This window comes from Pseudophryne corroboree, chromosome 3 (genome assembly GCF_028390025.1).
Source record: "Pseudophryne corroboree isolate aPseCor3 chromosome 3, aPseCor3.hap2, whole genome shotgun sequence".
NCBI lineage: Eukaryota > Metazoa > Chordata > Amphibia > Anura > Myobatrachidae > Pseudophryne > Pseudophryne corroboree.
In genome coordinates, this window is record NC_086446.1 from 32,952,999 (window position 1) to 32,977,360 (window position 24,362).

Sequence of the window (24,362 nt, forward strand, 5' to 3'; positions counted from 1 at the left end):
TGACCCAAAATTTTACCGCAAGGCCTGACATCAGTGACAACCCACTGGAAGATGTAGATCTTACCTTCTACACGGATGGTAGTTGTCACAGACAGTCGGACTCGGGAGACTTGTGTACTGGATACACAGTCGTAGATGACCAAGGCACCATAGAAGCAGAACCGCTAGGCCCACCTCACTCAGCCCAGGTTGCTGAACTGGTTGCCCTAACCAGAGCATGTGAATTGGCTAAGGGAAAGTCAGCCAATATCTACACCGATTCTAGGTACGCATTCGGGGTAGTCCATGATTTCGGAGCCCTATGGCGCCTCAGAAATTTCATGACGGCAGCTGGTACACCGGTAGCGCATGCAGCCCACATCAAAAGGCTTCTAACAGCGATACAGGAACCCGACAGAGTGGCTGTTATCAAGTGTAAAAGCACACACATATAGCCAGGACCCAGTATCACTTGTTAACAGCCGAGCAGACGAAGCTGCTAAGCTAGCAGCTGGTACTCCCAGACAGACAGACACCACACAACTGATGGTATTTAATACCATCAACACACAGAAGCTGTGTGAAATGCAAAATTTGTGTTCCACACAGGAAAAGGCAGTCCGGAAGGCAAAGGGATATGGCCAGGAGTCCTCAGGACTCTGGACGGATGGACAAGGTAAACCAGTGGCCCCCAGAGCATATCTTCCATGTTTAGCTGAAGCAGCACACGGGCTGACTCATCTGGGCAAGGAGGGAATGTGCAAGTTGGTAAGAGCATATTGGTGCGCCCCAGGATTTTCATCTCATGCAGGTAAGAGAGCAATGTCATGCCTTACCTGCTTGAGAAAGAATAATCGGAAAGGCAATACCAACAGAACCATCTCATATCCCACCTACAGGCGGCCCTTTCCAAGTAATACAGATTGACTTTATACAATTACCCCCTTGTCGAAATTTGAAATATGTACTTGTTTGTATAGATGTATTCTCAAATTGGGTCGAAGCATTTCCTGCGGCCACAAATACCGCTATGTTTACTGCTAATAATTTTGTGCAGGAATTTGTATGTAGATATGGTATCCCTAGAATAATTGAAAGTGATAGGGGTACCCATTTTACAGGTGTTGTCTTTCAAGGAATGTGTAAGTTGATGGGAATTGATAGTAAGCTGCACACTCCATACCGTCCCCAGGCGAGTGCGAAGGTGGAAAGAGTGAACAGCACTATTAAAAATAAACTGAGCAAAGTTATGGCAGAAACAGGATTGACATGGCCAGAAGCTTTACCCATTGTACTGTACAGCATCAGAACCACTCCCAGGTCCCCTCTTAATCTGTCCCCCTTTAAAATCTTGTTTGGCCGACAACCGCATGTTATGATTAACCCTCAGGATGATTTGAAGTGTAACAATGAAGTGACTGTAAAATACTTGATTAACATGAGTAAACAGCTAAGGAATCAAAATGATAATTTGAAGTTGGTGATTCCTGATTTACCAGATAGTAATTGTCATGACATTGAACCTGGGGATTATGTAATGATACGGAATTTTCTACGCTCAGGTTGCCTTATTGACAGATGGGAAGGACCATACCAAGTCTTATTGACTAGCACTACAGCACTGAAAGTTGCCGAGAGAGAGACTTGGGTTCATTCGTCCCATTGTAAGAAGGTTGCTGATCCAGAGAGGTCCCGTGATAAGGAACAGACGGTAGAGGAAGTTGTATCACTGGAGTGTCTGTTCCAGGAGGACTGAGGCAGCACCTGAGCATTGAAAATCATAAGACCAGAAGCAGTTGTCGATTCCCTGTTCCCTTTTATTGTTTTTCTCCACTTCCCATCCCCTCTCCCTCAATTATTTTTTTCCCCTTCCTATTCTTCTCCGTTTCCTCCTATAAGATGGACTTGCCCCAAGAGACTGTGATCCGGATTTTCCTGTTGACCATGATGTTGACCAGAGCAGTCTGTTCCGGCGAGAGTAACATGGAGGTCGAGAGAGGTTCTGATGACAAAGATGGAGGCGTAGTTTTCCAAGAACAACTCAACCAACAAGTAAAGGCGAGTATCAGAAAACGATCCGATAGCATTGACAATAGAAGGAATTGTGAAGGATTGTTAGCTGAAGAAAACTGTATCTGTAGACTCTGTGACAATGTAGTTGAGGATGGGTGCATTAAGAAATGCCAATCCAGTTTTAATATCCACATGGACCGGCATCCATTGAGTGACTATCACTCCTTAGTGGGTAGTGTGTTAAATCAAACAGATTGTTGGGTATGCTCTCAAGTACCTCAAGGTCATAGCAAATCAGGATTAGTACCATTCCCTTTAACGGTAGGGGAGGTACTTGAGCTAAAGGGTGGGAGACCGGTGGACAGGAGGTTTAATATCTCCAGCCCACCTAGTTTGAAGCTCCACCAATATCATGTGGATAGATCCCTAATATGTTTTAACATTACCAATCCCCGAAAGCCGGGAAATTGGGAAGTGTCATGGAGTAACCAAACCATGACCTTTTCATTTAGAGCAGATAGGATGCCTACAGATACAGAGCTTATACGCCACATAGCCAGTAGAGAAAAATCTTTCCGATATAGGTATACCCTAGGAAGTAGGATTACGAGAGTTGGAGAGAGGTATCACCAGGATACTGTGCACATATCGTACAAACTGATACGTGTACTAGACAGATGGGAAAATTAGGGCTAGGAGATTTCACATGGAAGATGTGTAATATGGTTATGTCCTATTCCGTCCCATATGTTCTCCCCGATGATGCATATTTCATATGCGGGAGGAAGGCGTATAAGTGGCTTGGCCCAAACTCTGAAGGATTGTGTTATATTGGAAAAGTACTGCCTGAGGTAATGACTGTATCACATGCCAAAATAAAAGATATACACCGTGGTGCCCAAGCTCCTTATACTCACACTCATTACGAGCACGTAGTTAAAAGGCAACTGACAGAAAGGACAGAGCATCCGGCCTCTGATCTGATCCATGAATCCACTGGGATTCAGGTTCTACTTGCGTTAGATTTCACTCGCACCGCTAGAGGAGTGCTGAATTATAGATACATATCTGCGCTTGCAAATTTGTTATACAATATCACTGAAATGTATGACGACACTTTTAGGTATACTGGAAGAGAGCTTCAAGCTTATAAAACAGAACTGGTTCAGCATAGAATGGTTCTTAATTATCTCACGGCAGTGACAGGCGGATATTGTGTCACACTGGCAACGTAGTACGGCGTGAAATGCTGCACATATATTACGAATAGCACCGAGGACCCGGTCGAGGTCATAGACCAAAAGATGGACGACATTCTCCAATTAAAGTGGGAATTTCGCAGGAGACACAATCTCACCCTTGCTGCTGTGGGTAATGAGCTGACTGGTTGGGTGTCATGGTTGAACCCGCGAAATTGGTTCTCTGGTTTAGGAGAATGGGCTCAAGGAGTCATAATGGATGTTGGGAAGTTTCTTCTATGTATCTTAGGTGTTGTCATATCGATTGGCTTGATATTTAGATGCGGTCAGGCTTTAATGAAGTGCAAACGTAGTACCAGGGTAATGAGTCTAAGGAGTGAGGAAACTGTAATTCCAATGGATTTGATTTATGACCCAACGGTAGAGACAATGATGAGATGAAAATGCGATTATACGGTCCATTTCTTTCACCTGTTTTTCCGTTTTCTCCAAGGTAAAAAGACCCATTTGGACGAGGAATTTGACGATCGTGTATACAGACAACTGATGGATTAAAGAAGAAGTTTTGACAACCTTATACACAGATATTTGATGAACTATGCCATAGACCCCCAGTTTCCCTAGAAATTTTAAAATTACGCTAGCCCAACACTTTTGTAAGTCTATGGACATTGACAAAGCTTTTGCCCACACCTTTTGGCAAAAGCCCAAAGAAGACTGCATTCAACAGACACCGAACAAGACTTCAACCGACAAATGTTCATTAACCCGACATAGAATACCACTGCATTTACCATAATTGTTCTTTATCTTCATTTCTACAACCTTCAGGGAATGAAACACATAGTCGATAGGGAATACCAGCACAGATATCAGCAATCACATATTTCCCCATTCATGTATCATCAACTAAAATGTGCTCCCCCATTTTGTTACAACCAAAAGCTGAAAAGAGCTCGGTAAAGTTTGACAGCCCATCCACAGACCCTTAATACGGGATAAGAAGGAATTTCAAATGTATACTTCGCAATACCTCGAAGCTTGATTTAAAACACGTACGGCACGATGATACAGGACCCCCCCAAACATGGATTCATACACACATGCTTCTGCTATCTCACTAGGTCATACCCTTCTCACACCTTCTTCTCTCCTCCCTTACCCAACCATGGAAATGTATTTACACCTGACATATATTTTTCTCTTTTTGAAATGTTTTAGGAAGTGGCAGTTATTGTTGACTGCCAAAGGGTGGACTGTCAAAGTCAGAAAAATATCACGATGCACACTACCATATTTGCACCTCATACAGGTCCGCGCTGCGCATGCGTGCGCTCTCCCGTGCGTGCGCATACCCGCTGTTGCGTGCAACCGCAGGCGCACGGTATGAGCATTTACGGTAGAGTTTCTGTGTGCCCAGCGTGCGACTCAATCGTTACATATTTTTAACATATAACGTATTTTGTAGATTATGGTCCCTTTGATAGATTCTGAAAGTTTAGTTAATGTAGCATGTTCATGAACAAAGAGATCCCTCTTTGTTTGATACGAAGGGTCAGACATGGGTCATACTGTGGTGTTTAGTATCCATCGGAAGAGTATTTAATTAGGAATATTCCGGTGTTGGGTTGAAGCGGATTAATCGCTCGTGCGAATAGTTATGGACATAAGAAGTTTATGTCCATTTACTATTATTTGCACTCACTTATCCATGCGGCGGGAAACCTAGTTTCCCACCCACCTGAGCAGTTGGAAGTAGTCACAGCCCACCTGTATGAATCAACCTATGACCTTTTGTTATAATGCGAAGACGAATTCCTGTGTCCAATGAACAATGAGATTGTAGGGACCATTGAATTGTATTGTGTGTGGGGTATAAATAGACAAGCCGATCATATCCAGCTCACTACTCACTCTCTTAAACGGTTCTCATCACTGATAATCGGGAGCTGGATATTCAGAAAGGCGCATGCGATCGTTCCCCTTGTGCGTAAGTTTTCTCCGCAATCATATTGTCTTTATTGTTATTGTAAGCCATATCTCTCTCTCTCTCTCTTCTCCTCTTTCTCCCTCATTTTCCCTTAAACGTAATTGTATTGTATTGTATTTCCTGTGTAGTTATCTGGTTAGTTAGTCTATGTTATATTGTAGTGTATGACTTGTATTGTATTATTCTTTTTGCAAGTATAACATTCATATAAGGCGTTAGGCCCGAAGCCCGGTATTTGTGTATTTCTTATAGTGTTAAGTATTCTCAGAGCGTCGGTGACACTCGAACAGCTTTTAAGTTAATAAGGTTACACTGTGTTGCATCTACACCCTACCACTACACTAAGGTTTTCCTGTATAATACATTGTTTATGGTTTAGATATAAAGGTTTAACATTGTGAGCGTCTGCGCCGCTGGTGATCTCCTCGTGGTCCCGAGAGTCCGCTACGCTAATAGCGAACCATTACGTTAGTCGGCAGCCAATAGCGTGCCTGCCTGTGATCTCTTGGCCGTGAGCGAACGTGACGCTTGAGCGTCTCGACTACGGCTAAGCGATTGTTATGCAACGTGCGTACCCTTACGGTACTCCATACGTCAATAGCGTACAGTGTTCTTAGACCTCTTAAAGGGTTTTAAGTAAGATAAATATTTAGCTTTATCAGGGTCTAGCTGAAGAATGTATGATCAGCAAAACAAATCCGTGGTCGTTTTGTCGGTAGTACGTGTCAGAAGGTGTCAGACATTACTCCTCGAGTCGGCCTTACATAATTGTTGAAGGAGGCATCTACTCCCTTTAGGGTGGGGACAAGGTGTTCACATGGCAGTGACTACTCCATTGTAGGCAAGTTGTTTCGTTATAATACAAGCAAGTATGACAGAAGGGAAGGCGAGATTCAGCAAGGACCCACAAGGGGGAGCTTCGGTTCCCTAGGTCAGGCAAAGAGTGTGTATTCAGGCTCGTCTCATCCCATACAACTAGTGAAGTAGCAGGAATTCTGTACAATAGAGCACCATGGTGCTATTAAATAAACGGAACATCCTCCAGCATGACCGGTTTGGCAGTAGGTCAGTAATTGTGTGGGATGGCATTTCTTTGGGGGGCCGCACAGCCCTCCATGTGCTCATCAGAGGTAGCCTGACTGCCATTAAGTACCAAGATGAGATCCTCAGACCCCTTGTGAGACCATATGCTGGTGCGGTTGGACCTGGGTTCCTCCTAATGCAAGACAGTGCTAGACCTCATGTGGCTGGAGTGTGTCAGCAGTTCCTGTAAGACAAAGGAATTGATGCTATGGACTGGCCTGCCCTTTCACCAGACCTGAATCCAATTGAGCACATCTGGGACATCATGTCTCGCTCCATCCACCAATGCCACGTTGCACCACAGACTGTCCAGGAGTTGGCGGATGCTTTAGTCCAGGTCTGGGGGGAGATCCCTCAGGAGACCATCCGCCACCTCATCAGGAGCATGCCCAGGCATTGTAGGGAGGTCATACAGGCATGTGGAGGCCACACACACTACTGAGCCTCATTGACTTGTTTTAAGGACATTACATCAAAGTTGGATCAGCCTGTAGTGTGTTTTTCCACTTTAATTTTGTGCGACTCCAAATCCAGACCTCCATGGGTTAATACATTTGATTTCCATTGATAAATTTTGTGTGATTTTGTTGTCAGCACATTCAACTATGTAAAGAACAAAGTATTTAATAAGAATATTTCATCCATTCAGATCTAGGATGTGTTATTTTAGTGTTCCCTTTATTTTTTTGAGCAGTGTATGTTATATTGTACATGTTATTTTGTATGCATACCTTTTAATATCAAATACATTTATATATATCCGAGCGTTGGACTTCAGTAAACCATGTGTGTGATTACTTGCTTTCTCTTAAGCAAATAGTGCTGTGACATTTAGCACACTATTATCGTATATGGTAATAAGACGCAGTATATAATAACACTGTTATGTAAATGTTTATTTAAAATAATGGAATTTCACTCCTCATACCGGTCACCTGGTATCCTCCTAATACTTCCTCATACTGCTCACCTGCTACCCTCCTAATGCCTCCTCATACCACTCACCTGGTATCCTCCTAGTACCTCCTCATACCTCAACTGGTATCCTCCTAATGCCGCCTCATACCACTCACCTGAATACTTCTAGGTAGAGGATGGAATCTCAGGGGCCGGGATCATGGAGGTCAGAATACAGACACCAGGATCCCGGCTGTCGGCAGCTGGGCGAGTGCTAGAAAACCCCTTATGGGCTTGTTAGCACACCACAGGTTCTACTCCCACGCTATGGGCGTCATGTACACCCACGAGTGGGAATAGCTCTGGCACTGCTGCAGGCATTCTCGGTGGTAAGAACCCCGACCTCTGGGATCCTGACTACTTCCTGTTGGTTGAAAATTCAAGAGACCAGGTTCTGGGATACAATGTGTTAAATAAGGAGACTGACAAGACATTTCAAAAAAGGATAAACATTTATTTATCCAAGTTACAACAATGAAAACATACAAAAGTAATAACACGTTATATTCAGTTACAATAATGGCAAGAACTAATACTCAGCTTGTTTTAAGATCTGTCCCCGATGATGGTCATTGATTAAGTAGTCTAAATAATGTAGTCCCGTTGTCTTCAGGGTCCCTGTTTAATAACTAAATTATTAAAATGAAGTGGGTTTGTGGTAGACTGGATCTGCTGCAGACAGAACCAGCTTCAATCGGAACTGATCTGCTATGTGTAAGTCTAAGCTTTATAGTATTACTGCGACAATATGCTAACATTGTCTTAATAGATAATACATTCAGGGTCTGAAGCTGGGTGCAGTAATCGTTCACATAAGATCATTTCTTAGACTTGACAAGTTTCCCCTTTCACCCACTTATGAACACAATACCCCAAACATCTTACTAGACAGTCTCCATCCGAGATACTGATAATAGGAACATACATTATAATCAACCAGCCTAAAAGCTGTGTACACTCCCCACTCAGTGTGGGGGTCATTCAGACCTGATCGCTTGCTAGTGTTTTTTGCACCGCGGCAATCGGGTCAGAACTGCGCATGCTCCGCAACACGCAGGCTTGTTACAGGTACAAAGCAGATCGCTGCCCAGCAATGGATTGTACGAAGAATCTGTTTGCATAGGCGTTCGCAAGGAGACTGACAGGAAGAGGGCATTTGTGGGTGTCAACTGACCGTTTTCTGGGAGTGGTTGAAAAAATGCAGGCGTGTCCATGCGTTTGCAGGGAGGGTGTCTGAAGTAAATTCAGAAACTGCACAAAGTATTTTTTGTATCGATCGGCTTTACATGCGATCGCACACTTGCACAGCTAAAATACACACCCCTGTAGGTGACGACTATGCGATCACACGACTGCAAAAATGAGCTAGCGAGTGATCAGGTCTGAATGAGGGCCTATGTCCTTCACACAGACAGCTGTGGAACTATATTTCTAACTGGTGCCTGTATGTCTGCAAAAGCACTTACTCCAATAAGAAGTGTATATATTATATATATATATATATATATATATATATATATATATATATATATATATATATATATATATATATATATATATATATATATAAAGTAATGGCATAAAACAGATACAAAATGGCATTAAAAATAAATAAATAAAAAAATAGTAAAAAATATCACCCCATACAATATACAGTTTATATGTTGCCACTTCAGCCACCAGCACTGTAATCTGCAGGTGGTGACAGTACCTTAACAGCCACGGGCCCCCAAGAAAGGTCATCAGTATATGTGGGGGCCACAATTTTGTCTACTTTACAGTGTCCATACCACCTGCACATGTGGTGACCCTCCTACTATACCCTAGGACAGGCATGTCCAAACTGCAGCCCTCCAGCTGTTGAGAAGCTACAATTCCCAGCATGCCCCGACACAGCTTTAGCATTCTCTGACAGCAAAACTGTATCACGGCATGCTGGGATATCTAGTTTCACAACAGCTGGAGGGCCGCAGTTTGGACATGCCTGCCCTAGGAGCAGGTTGCACAAGGGGGAGACATGCCGGCTACTAGTGCCGACATAAAGTCCTAATTAGCATAACCCCATAATGACATGAAAAAAGGGAGACAAATGGCTAAAAATATATACATACACTCAAATGCTCCGTTGACCCTCTAGGAAGTAACAGTTGTTCTGGCAATGAGCTGTGAGTCAGGTTGATCTAGGGAGTGGCGTCAGCTCATTGGTCTGGCTGATCAGGTGACCAGCCACGTGAAAGGTAATCACTGAGTAAGTCTGCAGGGAGGTTTGGATACAGCAGTACAGATACACCACCACATGCCAATCACTTCTCTTTATGTGGATTTTCTGACGTGTAACAAAATAGGACTTCAGTGTAAAGTATTTTGCACACTCAGGGCCTGATTTTGTTCTGTAAGGAATTGCGCAGACGCGGGGAAGAAGCTGTGCAACACTGTACTAATTAAATGTAAATTCAGCAGGAAGTCTACAGGAAACACCTCCTACTCACATCCATGAGATTAGAGTGCTGCGTCTGACGACGCAGCATCTAATTACCATTGTGACTCGCGATGGTACACCTTGGTGAGTCCAGACAGCCAAGTCCAGTAATTCTACATCAGACAATGCAGACTTGTATGCAAACCATCGTGTTTGCATACAAATCCATATTAGGCCATCAGAACATGGAAATGGTTACACACCTGTGTGACATCTCAGGTGTAACAAGAGCTGATTTCTGTACAGTATATCTATTCAATTTCAGGATTGGGAAAAGCAAAAAACATTGGAGGCGAGTAAATCTGGGATAAGCAACATATTGGTCATGTCATACATTCATACTAGTTACATTTACCCTATTTCAATATACTTTCTAGATTTAACCTGACACCCGTGATATGATATAAATCACTATCTGTAGTATATGCAATGTACATCCTGGTTCTGTTTCCAAACAGGGATGGACTACATAAACCTCATATAGTCTGAGGATTGTCCGTAACATAAACCATAACATCTTAACACTTAACTATAATAAATAAAGACAGAGACTTGAATTTTGCAGAAATTGTTAGCTACTTTAGTTTAAATATTCACAGTTAATAGTTCACTTAAGTATGGTGTCCAAAAAGAACGGCTAAACAACCCTATCCCATAGATAACTATCTTATAAAACAGAACTTACGTAAACCTTCCAACTCCCAAATAGGTATCCGCTCAACCTCCATCCTGACTACCCACCCGTGAAGGTGATGAGGCTGCCACCCACGAAGGCAGTCCAGCAGATATAAAACCAGTCAGCGCAGGAGAGCGCACCTAAAAAAACACAACTAAATGACCTCCAATTCACTCTTTAATCCAACAAATGTTAACTTGCAGTTCTTTCCCGCCACAACCCAAAACATGACAACCCACAGCATGAAAATAGCCAACGCAACAACAAAATCAAACACCACCAGTAGGGAGGGAGGGACGACAAAAGCAGAAGAGGCTGACCCAGCCCCTTTCTCAGGCTTAAGAACCCATTTCACCTACCCCCAACATTCATTCCTATTGGCTAACAATAAAACTCCCATAATGCCTTACCGTCCTGCCCCCAGACTAGCAGAGGTTTAACCCACTCATCTCCTATTCTGTCAATTCGTTCTCCAGACAGTCACTCTGGAACCACATAAGAACAAGGACTTCCAGAACCTGCTAAAATGCATATATGGTTCCAAAGGTGGCAGTTATTGCTATGATAAGTGGTGGAAGACACAGAAAAAGATGCAAATAGAGGCTCTCATTGGTAAGAAATTCTACATTACGACATAGCAAAATAGACTTTTTATTCTTCAGGAAATTTCCAGACAAGGGTTCCTGCACAAACCATGTTCAGAAGAGTCTCATCACCAAATATCTGTCACATACCAACTTCACAGCAGATAGACATTATAGGTAATACATTACATCACCCAGCTTGGATATGTGTGTAAATCGGTGGAGACACAAGAAAGCAGTTCAGGGTGAAATATATCAGTTCATTCTCCATGCCTTCAACATATATACAACCAGACAGTGGCTAATTATAAGAAGAGTCTGCCCAGTTTATACAGTACAATCTGACATCCACCAACCTGCAATAGATCAATACAGCCCTGTACGATGCCTTTGATTCATGCTTTCAAAAGATCAATTACCTCTTCCGTCAGACCATCAGTAAAGATGTCTCAGTGCTGCTCTGCCAAGCAGCCTTCATTTTTCCATGTATAATATGTCGAGTCTATCGTACAGTTGCAATGTGCAGTATGAACGCATACGTGTAATGTATGGTACGTTCTTCTGTGAGTTTTCAGGTTACTTAGATCATTGAATGAACATTTATCATCATCATCATCATCATATCTGCAGGTACTATACAGTGACAAAGGATCCCTTGCAGTAACAGGATTGTAGTCAGCTGTTAGAAGTGGCAAATCCAGATTTCCCGAATTGTGTCCACAGGGCTGATACCCAACCAGTCTCACCCTTATCTGACCATCTGCAACGAGTATGCCAGAAAATAGATCGCAGGCAAATCAGTCTTCGACAAAGGGGGAGGGGAAAGGGAAAAATAAATATTATATACATACCAAATGTAATCTGACACCTGTGATAAGCCAAGAAATCCACCATGTTACGGAATCCTCTCTGCCATCTAGGTGTGTTGCTGATTTGGTGAGGAACATTGCAAGGTATATGGGACACTCATAAAGCACAGCGCAGAAGTTCTACAGAGAAGAAAAACCCACAATCTGGTGATGGAATCTAGGATGGTAAACAGAGAAACAACCTGCCACCTACAGGTTGAATAATTTAGACAATCTGGTGATGGAATCTTGTCTAACAACCAACCTGGGATCTGAGGAACAACCTCAGCTATCAACATCCAGGTAAATACTGAATGGTTGCATCTGGTTTATTCTGTGGACTACTGCTAGAGCTTCCATTTTGCTTTGAACAAGTATCAGCTACAGAAAATGTACTTTGATAACTGGTAATTATAAAGAAAATACCTGCAGATGAGCACTTACCCCCAGGGATGTGTGCATTTATCAGTCCAAGACCAATCTGGGGGTTCCCAGCAGGACAGCCCTGGCCTCCCGCCACCCCATCTGGTAACTAAAACTTATTGGGATGCAACCATTAATGCCTGTGGTTTACAAGCAGATGACTTCATTATAAGTTCTCAGAATTGAGAGTTCCTTACAGGAAGATGCAAAACTTGGCTCATTTAAGAAGAAATAAATAAATGCATTTCTCTGACATTCCTATTGAAATACCCCCTCCACCTGTACCGAGAACTTCCATCACTTAAAGAGTAACTGCAACTTCCCAAAGGAGTGTATCATTGGTAAGAAATTCTACATTACATAGCAAAATAGACTAAGGGGTTTCCCCAAATAAGCAAATTCAGTTTATGGATTTCTTTTCTTCACACCTTTTTTTTAGCCAAGTTGACAGACATGTCGCACATTCTTGGGATATTGTGTGTCCATCCTTGACGTTAAACATATCAGTCAATTGGAAGCCACAGCAACCAAGAAATAATATGAGGAAATGGAACAAAATCAAGAAAATAATCCAACATTAAAGCCCTCATGTTTTCTCCTTTCTGATATGGTCACTTCTACATATAAACATTGTCCTTTTGCTTTTCCAGAGATTGTAGCAGTAAGAAAAAAGGACCAGGGATGAGTGTGAAGATGGTGAGGAAGTACCACAATCTCCAAGAAACAGATATTTTCAACATTCCTATTGAAATATCCCCTAACATTTCTCTTTTCTTTCAGTGGTTTGATGTCTATTTCCAGGTCCATGTTCTCCCAAAACAATGCACAGGACGTATGTATTTTTCATCTCAACGGGTGAAATAAATAATGCTGCCAATCAAGTTTCCTCCAAAAGTGAGTGAAGATGACTTGCGTTTAACATAGAACTACAGTATATCTATTCAAGGTCATGATTTTGACAAGCAAAACATTGTGGGTGAGCAAATCTGGGATTAGCAAGAAGTCCACTCAATTGTAAACATGCAAATATATCAGGTAAATGGGAGTTTCAAACAAAAGATATGTAATTTTAAAGATGCTGTAATTATGGTTGAAGTGGTTTCTTTAGAAGATCACGATTTTGGTATTTGGCTGTATGCTGAACTATATCTCACATTCACCGCCACTGATTAAGACGACTTGCGTCGCGGCAGCCGACACAGATCTACCTGGTTGATCCTGCCAGTAGCATACACTTGTCTCAAAGATTAAGCCATGCACATGTAAGTACACACGACCGGTACAGTGAAACTGTGAATGGCGCCAAAGTACTCCGGGTGTCCTAGTGAAGAACCAGTGTCTTTACTCCATACAAGAAACCAAGATCCAAGAAGTCAGGTCAATCTTAAACTGGACGTCATTTTGTGGTGCTGCAAAGAGAAAAAAAAACCAAAAACACTTTGTATCAATGATATGTAAATAACCATAAGTAAGAATTACACAGATCTGTTGTAGGCTGCTGTCATAGTTGTAGAAGGGTTTGCAGAGACAGACAAAAGACAGATTTCCTGGGATACTTATGGTTAGAGGTGATTATTGGGACTGGCGTTCATTGCAATGGCTAAGTAAGGGTTACTGCAAGTGACATTAGGCATAATCAGACACTGGTGAAAATATGTAAAACAGAGTTACTTAGGGGCCCTTACACACATTAGCCTTGGGGCCCACAATAGGCCTAGTTCTACCTCTGCTCTTTGTAATCTACTATATAAAAGCGAAATAAGTCCATCTGTCTTTCTATACAAATCCACAGTATACAAGTGTAGATTGTGAAATTTTACATACGAGCGTATTAAAACACAGCAGAGGCAACTAAAACAATTAGAAATCCCTTGCACCCCCAGGAGGGGAGACAGCAGCACAGAGTATATCAGGAGACATTATAACTCCGGAATTGCTGGAGCAATGTACTCAAACCTTGGTACACATATGCCTTACAATCTGGGTACAAACACTGTGGGTAGGGGAGACACCCCTAGGGGTGAGGCAGCAGCACAGAGTATGTCAGCAGACAGCATAACTGTGGAAAGCCTAGAGCAATTTGCACCAAACTTGGTACACATCTGACTTACGTTCTGGAAACAAACACTGTGGGGCTTAGACACCCCTAGGGGTGGGACAGCATAACAGACTATCATGACATGCATGGGTCAGTGATGACAGGGCTGCATGTGACAGTGCCAGTGACATGTAAGGAGGGGAATGGAGGTACCACAAACCCACACAGAGTTATATAGTGGAAGTAGCACAGCCCCCCAGCAGCACAGAGTATATCAGGAGATACATAATGTGCTATATAACAAAAAAAATTATATATATATATATATATATATATATATGGGGAGTCCCACACTCTCACCCAGCGCAGGTAACGGCTGGGGTGCCAAATCAAAGTCTGATCCAATCACTGGGTCAAACTCATAGTACAGTACAGTGTTTCTCCACATTAACCGTGGAGAAAGATAGCACTCTCCAGACTTGTTATAATATATGCAATAAAGTCATTTATTCACAAAACTTGGTTCCATGTGTATCTTCATGTCACAAGCAGGGTATATAACAAAAAGGCTCACCAACGTTTCGGTCCTAATTTGGACCTTTCTCAAGGTATTAGCCAGTCTCTTAAAGCAAAATCAGGAAAACAGCAGCGTCAGTGTCAACATCAAAAGCAGGAACCGGTATCTGCTAACGCAGACCGAAACGTTGGTGAGCCTTTTTGTTATATACCCTGCTTGTGACATGAAGATACACATGGAACCAAGTTTTGTGAATAAATGACTTTATTGCATATATTATAACAAGTCTGGAGAGTGCTATCTTTCTCCACGGTTAATGTGGAGAAACACTGTACTATATATATATATATATATATATATATATATATATATATATATATATATATATATATATATATATATATATATATAATTTCACAGGGGAACTGACATGATGTGAGGATGGGAATGGAAGCAACAGGAAGCCACAGACAGTTGTATAGTGGGAAGAGCAGTCTCTCCTTGGGAGGATCAAAAATGAATCCGTCCACCACACAAAATGTGTCAGGGAAGAAAGATATGCCTATATACTAGATCTCCAACTAATGTACATTAACGAACTACTATCATTCTAGTTTACCATCCTCATCCCGTTGCAAATCACTGGCTTTCAGCCAATGTTATTTATACTGTGTATTTAATATTTACATTCTTAAAATCTTGGGCAATGCCAGGTACTCCAGCTAGTGTGGTATACAATGTAGTGGAGGGCTTTATAATGTGACATTATATGACTTATGGCTCTGTCATAGTAGGACAAACATCTGCTTATTGCCCAGCGAGTCAAAGAGGGCCCACCAAAAATGGCCGACTGCTGTGCCAGCTGAACACTCCTGGAAGGCTGTCCACAATTAGACATCTGCCAGGTGCCAACTACAGCACTTGCGGTCTCTTGTGCCATGCGTATGACCTATTTCACATAACAGGTCCAATATAAACCTCCTGACCTTAATACATATGGATTACTAATGAAGCACCTGTGCTCAAGCATGAATATCACTAAAACCTGGACTGTTAGTGTGCCTTAAGAATAAGAACAGAGGTTGTGAAAGCCTGTATACTCTAAGCAAGTGTTTCTTAAACACAGTCCTCAGGACCCCAAATAGGTCACACAGGTCAACTCATTACTTAGAACACATCTGAAAATATCCATAAGTGAAACTAATTATTTAATTTGCAAGTGTATGCCTCCCTCCCTGTATATTATATCACCGTTACACCCAGGGCCGGTTCTACCCCTTGTGGCGCCCAGGGCGAGAGTTTCCACTGGTGCCCCCCCCTCTGTGGCAAAGCAGTTAGTGTGCGGGGGGGGGGGGGCTTCATAGGGGAGGGGCGTGCCCAGTTATGCTCCCAGTAGCTGTGCCCCCAGTTGATTTGCGGTTGGTTCTATATCGGAGTGGAAGAAGGGACCTTGGCAGTAGCTGTGCCCCCTCCTTTATTTGCCCCCAGTAGCTGTGCCCCCCGCTTACAAACACACACAAATTAATAAAAATACTTACCACTTCCCCGCTCCTGCTGCTGCTCAGTCAGTCTGGCCGCCCGCTCGCTCCTCTCTATGGGAGAGACGTCAATGACGTCTCTCCCATAGCCCCGCACAGACACTAGAGGTCAATAACGACCTCTAGTGTCTGTGCCTGGAGCCGGCTGCAGCGGACGCCCACACAGCCCACGACGTCTGCTGCAGCCGTGGAGCGGGGTGCGGGCAGGCGGCGGTGCCTGCGGCCGCACCCCCAGGCCTCAGCGCCCCGGGCAAAGGCACTGCTTGCCCGCACCAAGAACTGCTCCTGTTTACACCTCCCATACTGTAATACACACCAATGTAATCCCTGAGCTGTATTATACCATTATATATTCATATTATATAATACACAGCTCCCCCACCCTATTACCATATACATTTTATTATACACAACCCCACTCCCCTCATTTTACACACAGCACCATTGACAGGATCAGTGACATAATAGGAGGACAGACATACATACCTCCTTAACTACACAAAATCTGCTAGAAGCGCCTAATCGGATAGTTTTTAAAGCAACATCACGAGCGCTGCCAAAAAAGCATTGTGTATATGCTTAATTGATTACTGAGAACATGGGGAGAAGAATTGGCTGCGCTTGTAATGTGGCCAAAAAAAAAAACCAACCTGGTTAATGGAGAGCTGACAAACACAAAAATGATAATAAAAATTGTTTATTTAAAATATAAATATACCAATGAAATTAGCACAATATCCTGAAATATTGATTATATAGGTGTACTCTGAGCTGACCCTAAATATCAAACAACAAGTAGCAGCATTGATACAATTATTAGATGATTATGAGAGAAAGTTATAACAATAATGTAACAAACATGTGGCTTCTCACTGAGATCAATCATTCACAGAATTCATGAGATTAATATTATCTAGGAGTACAGAGGCAGCATGTACTCCGAGAAATAGGAGAGTCCCAACAGCAAATGGTTTAGCTTGAGGAAAAATGATTAGCTTATCTCTTAAGGGCTATTTGTACCGGGCGTCCCCGGTAAGATCCAGTAATGCCCTTTTGATGGATAAATGATTCTAGCAGACTGCCCTAATGGGAGCTATTCCCGTATGCTGGGAAATAGCTCTGCTTTAACCGGCTTTATTTCCAGGGATCTCCCGTGAGCTGGTAGAAATCCTTTAAAGTGCCCACTTACGTGCAGTTAGGAGTAACAGGTCCCTTGCCGTTAATTGCTTAATTAGCAGAGCAGAAAGTACTTGCCGTGCAGCGAAGTTTTTCCAGAATGGGCAGGTGTGAAGAGATGAATGAGCACACTGGAGCTGAAGTGTCCGTGCTCGGCAACCGCCGCTGGCAGCAGGGGAAAGCCGCTCAGTGAGAAGCGCTGATCGGAGCCGTCCGTAGTGGATGCTTGAAATGCCGGAGTTCAATGGGTCAGCAATCAGAGGGATGGTGGGAGGAGCCTAACGCGTTTCGTCACGATTACGTGACTTTTTCAAAGGAATATCCCCTCCCTAGTGTGTCCAGACTTTTATAGTGATCATAAATTGAAACCAGGTGCAGTTCATATAAGATAGACAAATGATGATTAGAAGATAAGAGTCAGCTCTCCAAACCATGGATTTTATAATTATTCAAGGTGCATACCCAGAAAATTTATTTGAATCCATTAACAAACAATCATTTATTATATAAACAAACTAAATAATAAATAAGACAAGACATATATTATATAACATAAAAATAAATAAAATAAATTTGCAGACTAAAATCGGCTGCAGATACTGGGTAACAGATCAGCATATCGCGAGATAAATTACTGGTGTTACACAGTATGGGGTCTGTAACCTATATAGAAGTTATCATGAGGCAACTGATGACTACAATAAAAACGAATTAGATTCGGACTAATATCCTAATTATCCAAGTAATGGATCTTTGCATTAGTGGTTTATATTTATATATATTAATCCTTACCAATAATTCATATACAAATAAAACAAATATATAAAGTCAGAAAATTAAAATAGGGTGAAGTTAGATAGTTAGTCCAAATTCCCCTATAATTAATTATCAATATTGTTGATGAATTTCTATATTTCTAATTGATGTATTACATAAAAAGTAAAAATAATAATAATAATATAGCCTAGGGAAAAGAGAGAAGAGGGAAACGGTGGGATAGGGAACAATGGTCCCCCCAAATTACTGAGGTTTAATCTATGACTAAGGATCAAATTCAATGGTTTCATTGAGACCATTTGGAAAAAGAGTTCTTAGTTTATGGATCCAGAAGTTTTCACGTTGGCAAAGTTTCCTGTATCTATCACCTCCTCTTGGAGTGGAAGAAATCGCTTCTATCCCTATAAGATGGATGTCTTGCGGATTTCTTTGATGAAATTCGGCAAAATGTCTGGAGACACTATGGAAGAGATGCCCCCTGAGAATATTCCGTCTATGCTCCAGGAACCTAATTTTTAATTTGCGGGTTGTGCGTCCCACATACATAAGTTGACAGCTGCATTTTAGTATATATATAACATAAATGCTGTTACAATTAATATAAGAATTAATATTAAACGGTATATTATCTGTTGAAAAAAAAGTTTTAGTTTTGTTCTGTATGTAGTCACAGGTTATGCAGTGGTTAGAACAACATTTAAAGCACCCTTTAACTTTAGTTAACCAGAGTGAAGAATTGGGAACAGTGTTTGGTTGTCCTGCAACTCTTTTATCTACGAAAAAGCTAGGGGCAAGTTGTTGTTGCAAACTAGCAGAACGTTTAAAGATGATTGATGGTTTTTCACCAATTTCTGTCTTTAGGATTGGGTCGGTTAACAAAATTGAAAAGTTACTAGAGATAATGTTCCTAATTTTTAGAGAAGAGTTATTATATTGTGAAACAAAGTGGGGTTGATCCTGTTTAAATTTGGAGGTATCCTGTTTATAGTGTAGAAGCTCTTCTCTATCAATGTGATTCACACGTGTGCGGGCTTCTTGAATCAGCTCTAGAGGATAACCCTTTTTACACAGAGATTGAGATAATTCGTCAGCTTGAACTGTATACTGATGATATTCACTACAATTGCGCCTAATGCGTCGTAGCTGGCCATAAGGGATGTTCCTGATCCAAGGCTTGTGATGAGAACTATCAAAAGGCAGAAAATTATATTTGTCTACCTCCTTGTAACTTTGTATCCTTAATACTCTTTCATGGCAGGACCCTGATGTATATAAGATTTTGTTCCGTTCCTCCTGAATAACATATCAGAACCTTTAGTCACGTCAGGCACTGTGGAAGCTTTGTATAGACACACTTATGAGACATGTGACCCAGTCACAAATCACAACACCTGATGCGTCACTGCAGGTACCTGGTCTGCATGCTAATTGTTATATTATCCTCTAATTAGCCCTATTGTGTATACACCCCACCCCCTCACTATTGTATTACTTTGCTTTGTGCTTACTGACTAGCTATATTTAATATGAAAAGTAAGACCTTACAAATGCCCTAAAACAGAGGTTCTCAAACTCGGTCCTCAGGACCCCACACAGTGCATGTTTTGCAGGTAACCCAGCAGGTGCACAGGTGTATTAATTACTCAATGACACATTTTAAAAGGTCCACAGGTGGAGCTAATTATTTCACTTGCGATTCTATGATGAGACCTGCAAAACATGCACTGTGTGGGGTCCTGGGGACCGAGTTTGAGAACCTGTGCCCTAAAATCATACCTCCCAACACGACCCTCTCCAGGAGGGACACAATGCTCTGCTTCTGTACTTTTCTCTTAACGTATGATTGCCGGCACCTGTTTTGAACAGGCTAATGCAGGCATTCCCAACCACGGTCCTCCAGGCACACCAACAGTGCAGGATTTAGTGATATCCAGGCTGCAGCACAGATGGTTAAATCAAAATAACTGAGGTACTAATTAAGTCACCTGTGCTAAAGCCTAGATATTACTAAAACCTGCACTGTTAAGTGCCCTACACACTTAAAGATTATCTGTCCAATCTTTCTGGTTGGAACAAAAATCTGGTAATGTATGGGAGCAAATGACAATTGACCATTTGCTCTCAAACACTGGACAACAGACAAAAATGGACTTTCAAACAAATTGGTTAAGTTTGTTTCATTAAAACAACTGATCTTGGGGGGCGTGGCTTGGACACTGCAGAGAGAGGTCTAGCTTACCCTGAGCTCCTGCAGAAGCCGACTAATAAACCCTTTTTTGGGGGCGAATTCTCCCCTGAACCCTCTCAAATACATTTCCTGCAGCTGTTGTGCGGGTGCTGGACAGGGTGTAGAACGCTGAAGGCCGCTGTTACTGTCCTCCGTCTGCGGCCTGCTCCGTTGTCCGGGACCGGGGCCTCAATTCTGGAGCCTGCCCGACTCCGAGCTCCAGATCCGTGGGACGGCGCAAAGAAGAACCGGGAGAAATCGTCCCTGCGCACCAAGACCCCCCGCCGCTCCACCCCTCCGCTGCCTGAAGCCCCGAGGGAACATACGGCAGGACCGCTGATCGATACCCCGGCTGAGAGAGCACGCTCCGGGAGCCTGCCCGCCGTGCCCGTCAGCTCCCGGCGGCCATCTTGCAGACGGAGGTGAGAGGCGCCGCTCGGCTGTACACGGCCTGTACACTCCCCGCAGACCCCAATTGCTTTCCACTCTCTCTCCTGCCCGCCTAGCGAGGCCAGACCCCGGGGGCCAGCACACCGAGGAGGCTCTGTAGCGCACAAAGTCCCGCTGTGGGATCCGTTGGCAGCTGCCCCCGCTTTCACCTCCCAGGCACCCCAGACCTCCCCAGCTAACCTCTCATACTTGGGCTTACCTGCCCAGAACCGCAAAGAGGCCCTGGGTGAAGCGGCTGCAGCTGCACTCTAACGAATTCACAGCCGACGGGTGACCTCTACGCATAACCGACCCCCTCCAGCTGACCTACCTGCATCTTCCCCTATCCGTCCCACCCTGCAAGCCACCATCTCTCATTCCTCCCGCAGCCCAGCACCAGGGAGACTGAGTATAACTCCCTCTGGAGTCAGCATCCACTCTGGAAAAGGATCTGCGGAATAAATTTAGCGGATACCTGTGGCAATCACCATACCCCGCTCCCAAGACACAGCCCACCCTAAACTCCACTAGATTGGTGGCTAAAAGAACTCTCACTGTCCCTATCACACCATCTTTGGGACAAAACCAGACCTCTCATCCGCCCGGTCAGGCAGACCTGGTTGACAACCCGCCCAGCTCAGCTGTGCTCCGGCACTCACTCCCTCTGGGCCTATGTCCTCAATGACCTCATAATGTGAGCGCTCTCTAACCTGTCTGCCGTCACTCATGCTTGTCTGAATAACACGTAATACTCTCCAATGTGACTGAGCACCCCTGCCTCACTATTACCGATTGATTGGACCCATCACCAAGGCACGTCTCTTCAACAACCCTAGGCGCGTTGCTACTGACGAGAAATGGCGCCTACAAAAAAGAAGGAAACAATCCCCCCGAAAGTTGCCTGCCCCTCGCGAAAAGCCCTCCAAATCTCCCCACTACAAAATACTCCCTCCCCCTCTGCCACACTGGACACCTTGGAATCAAGTGTTCTGTCCTCTGCTCTCTCGGTATCGGGGGTGGACTGCGAGTCGGATGCCCCTCTAACCGTGAGATCCCTCTGCCAAATACTCTCTGCCTTCAAATCTGAACTTTCTAAAGATCTGACCTCTGCCATTCGTGAGGTCAAAACTGAGCTGGTAGCCCTGGGAGACAGAACGGATCAATTGGAACGCAAGATGGAGGAATTGGTCTCCTCCCACAATGACCTACTCTCATCTCACGACCGCCAACAACAAGATCTGGATCAATTCAAATCCAAACTGGCGGATATGGAGGACAGATCAAGGCGGAACAACATCAAAATTCGAGGCATTCCTGACTCAGTTACCAACTCCGAACTGGAAGCCTACGCCACTGTCCTATTCAAGAAACTTCTCCCTAAGGCAGATGCCTCGGAACTCCTGATTGACCGTATTCACCGTCTCCCTAGACCCAGAACCGTCTCATCTGACCTTCCTAAAGACACCCTCCTTCGAGTCCATTTCTTCCCAGTCAAGGAACGCATTAAGAGGGCTGCTAGAGAATCCAAAACCTCAGATACACTGGGGGGTCTTCAAATTTTCCAAGACTTCTCCGCAGCTACCATAGCGAAGAGACGTGCTTTCACCCCCATCACTCTTGCTTTGAGAGCCCACGACATCCACTACCGCTGGGGATTCCCAGTTAAACTGATAGTTTCATACGAGGACTCGACCTACATAATCTCCTCCCTAGATGCAGGCGTGAAGTTACTGATGGACTGGGATATCTCCGTCTCGAAGCCGTCTACAACATCACGCGCTGCTAACGTCAGCCACGATTGGTCGACCTCTTGAATCATTGGACTCCCGACCTGGGTCCTCTCACAAACCATGCACCAGATCCTCCGATTTACGGAGGCTGCTGATCTTCTCCCCCTCCAATGCGGGGAAGGGAAAGTATCCTTTATATGCTTCTTTCTACAATTGTAATGTTTTACCTCGGTATAAGTTTGATTTCTTGGTTTACAAGTCACGGGGGTACTCCCTCACATGTTGTTCAAATGTTGTTATATTCTATGGGGCGACAAGTTGCCCAGTTATTTACTGACACCTACCAATTTCCAACTGGTAACCTAGGGGGCGTACGTTCCTGATTAGAGTAGCCTTCAATAGACCCCCACGCCCTAAGGTTCCCCTCTTAGAAGTTGTTTTAGAGTGACGGAGCAGGCCAATCCAGCCCGCCTCACTTCTTTTCTGTACTACTGCTTTCCCCAGAATTTTCCCCCTTACCCATGCAGTAGTCATGCAGGTCCAATATACCGGACCTTTTCTTTTCTTTTTGTTGTTTACCCCCTCCTCTCCTGTTTTAATTTCAACCCATGCATTTCCCACCTGTTCCCCCTCCCCTTCGAGCTCCAGACTCGATCCATATTCCGGGCTACCAACGCCTATTTGCACTCGGAGCAGATACGCTCCAATAGATACCCACAGATCACTTTCATCATGCCTACTATTGATTTCCAATGTTGAACCTCATATCTCTTAATGTTAAGGGACTTAATTCCCCCAACAAGCGCAGACTGGCCCTTTCTTTTTTCCATAAGCAAAAAGCTGATGTCATAGCTTTACAAGAAACCCATTTCTCTTCTGTTAACCCCCCCCTTTTTAAAGATAGCCATTTCCCAGTGGGGTACTATGCTAATGGCCCATCTAAAAGAAACGGAGTAGCCATCCTCTTTAACAAAAATGTCTCCTTTTCCCTACACTCTCAACTATCAGACAAAAACGGCAGATATATTATCATAACTGGCCTCCTCAACGACACACTGGTTACCTTAGTATCCCTTTACGCTCCTAACTCTAACCAGGTCCCATTTTTGCGAAAATTATTCCTCACTATACGAAAGGCACTAAAGGGCTCCTTGGTAGTCCTGGGTGACTTTAATCTTGTTTTGGACCCTAAACTGGACAAGTCCCGCCAACTCCCCCAATCTGTTCCAACCTCTATCTCTGGCCCCTCCTTAGCCTTTCGCAACCTACTTGCAGAATTCGACATATACGACATCTGGAGGACACAATTCCCCACAGACCGAGAATACACGTTCCACTCCCTTGTCCATAACTCCTATTCCAGAATAGATCTGATCTTATGCGATAAATGGTCTCTCCAGAGAACTAAAAGTGTGGTTATTTTACCAATCGCATGGTCGGACCACGCCCCAGTTCTCTGGAAATGGAACCTCCAGAACTCCTCCAATCCTCCCCGACATTGGCGCCTTTATCCATACCTACTAAACAACCCCCTATCTAAAAAAATAATCTCTGACTCTATTGACTCCTATTTAACTACCAATTCCCCCCAAGATACCTCTCCTATCAACCATTGGTGTGCTTTTAAAGCCGTCATCCGTGGTGCCGCCATTCAGGCTGGGGCCACTCTCAAAAAACAAGCCCTTCAAAAGCAGAAATC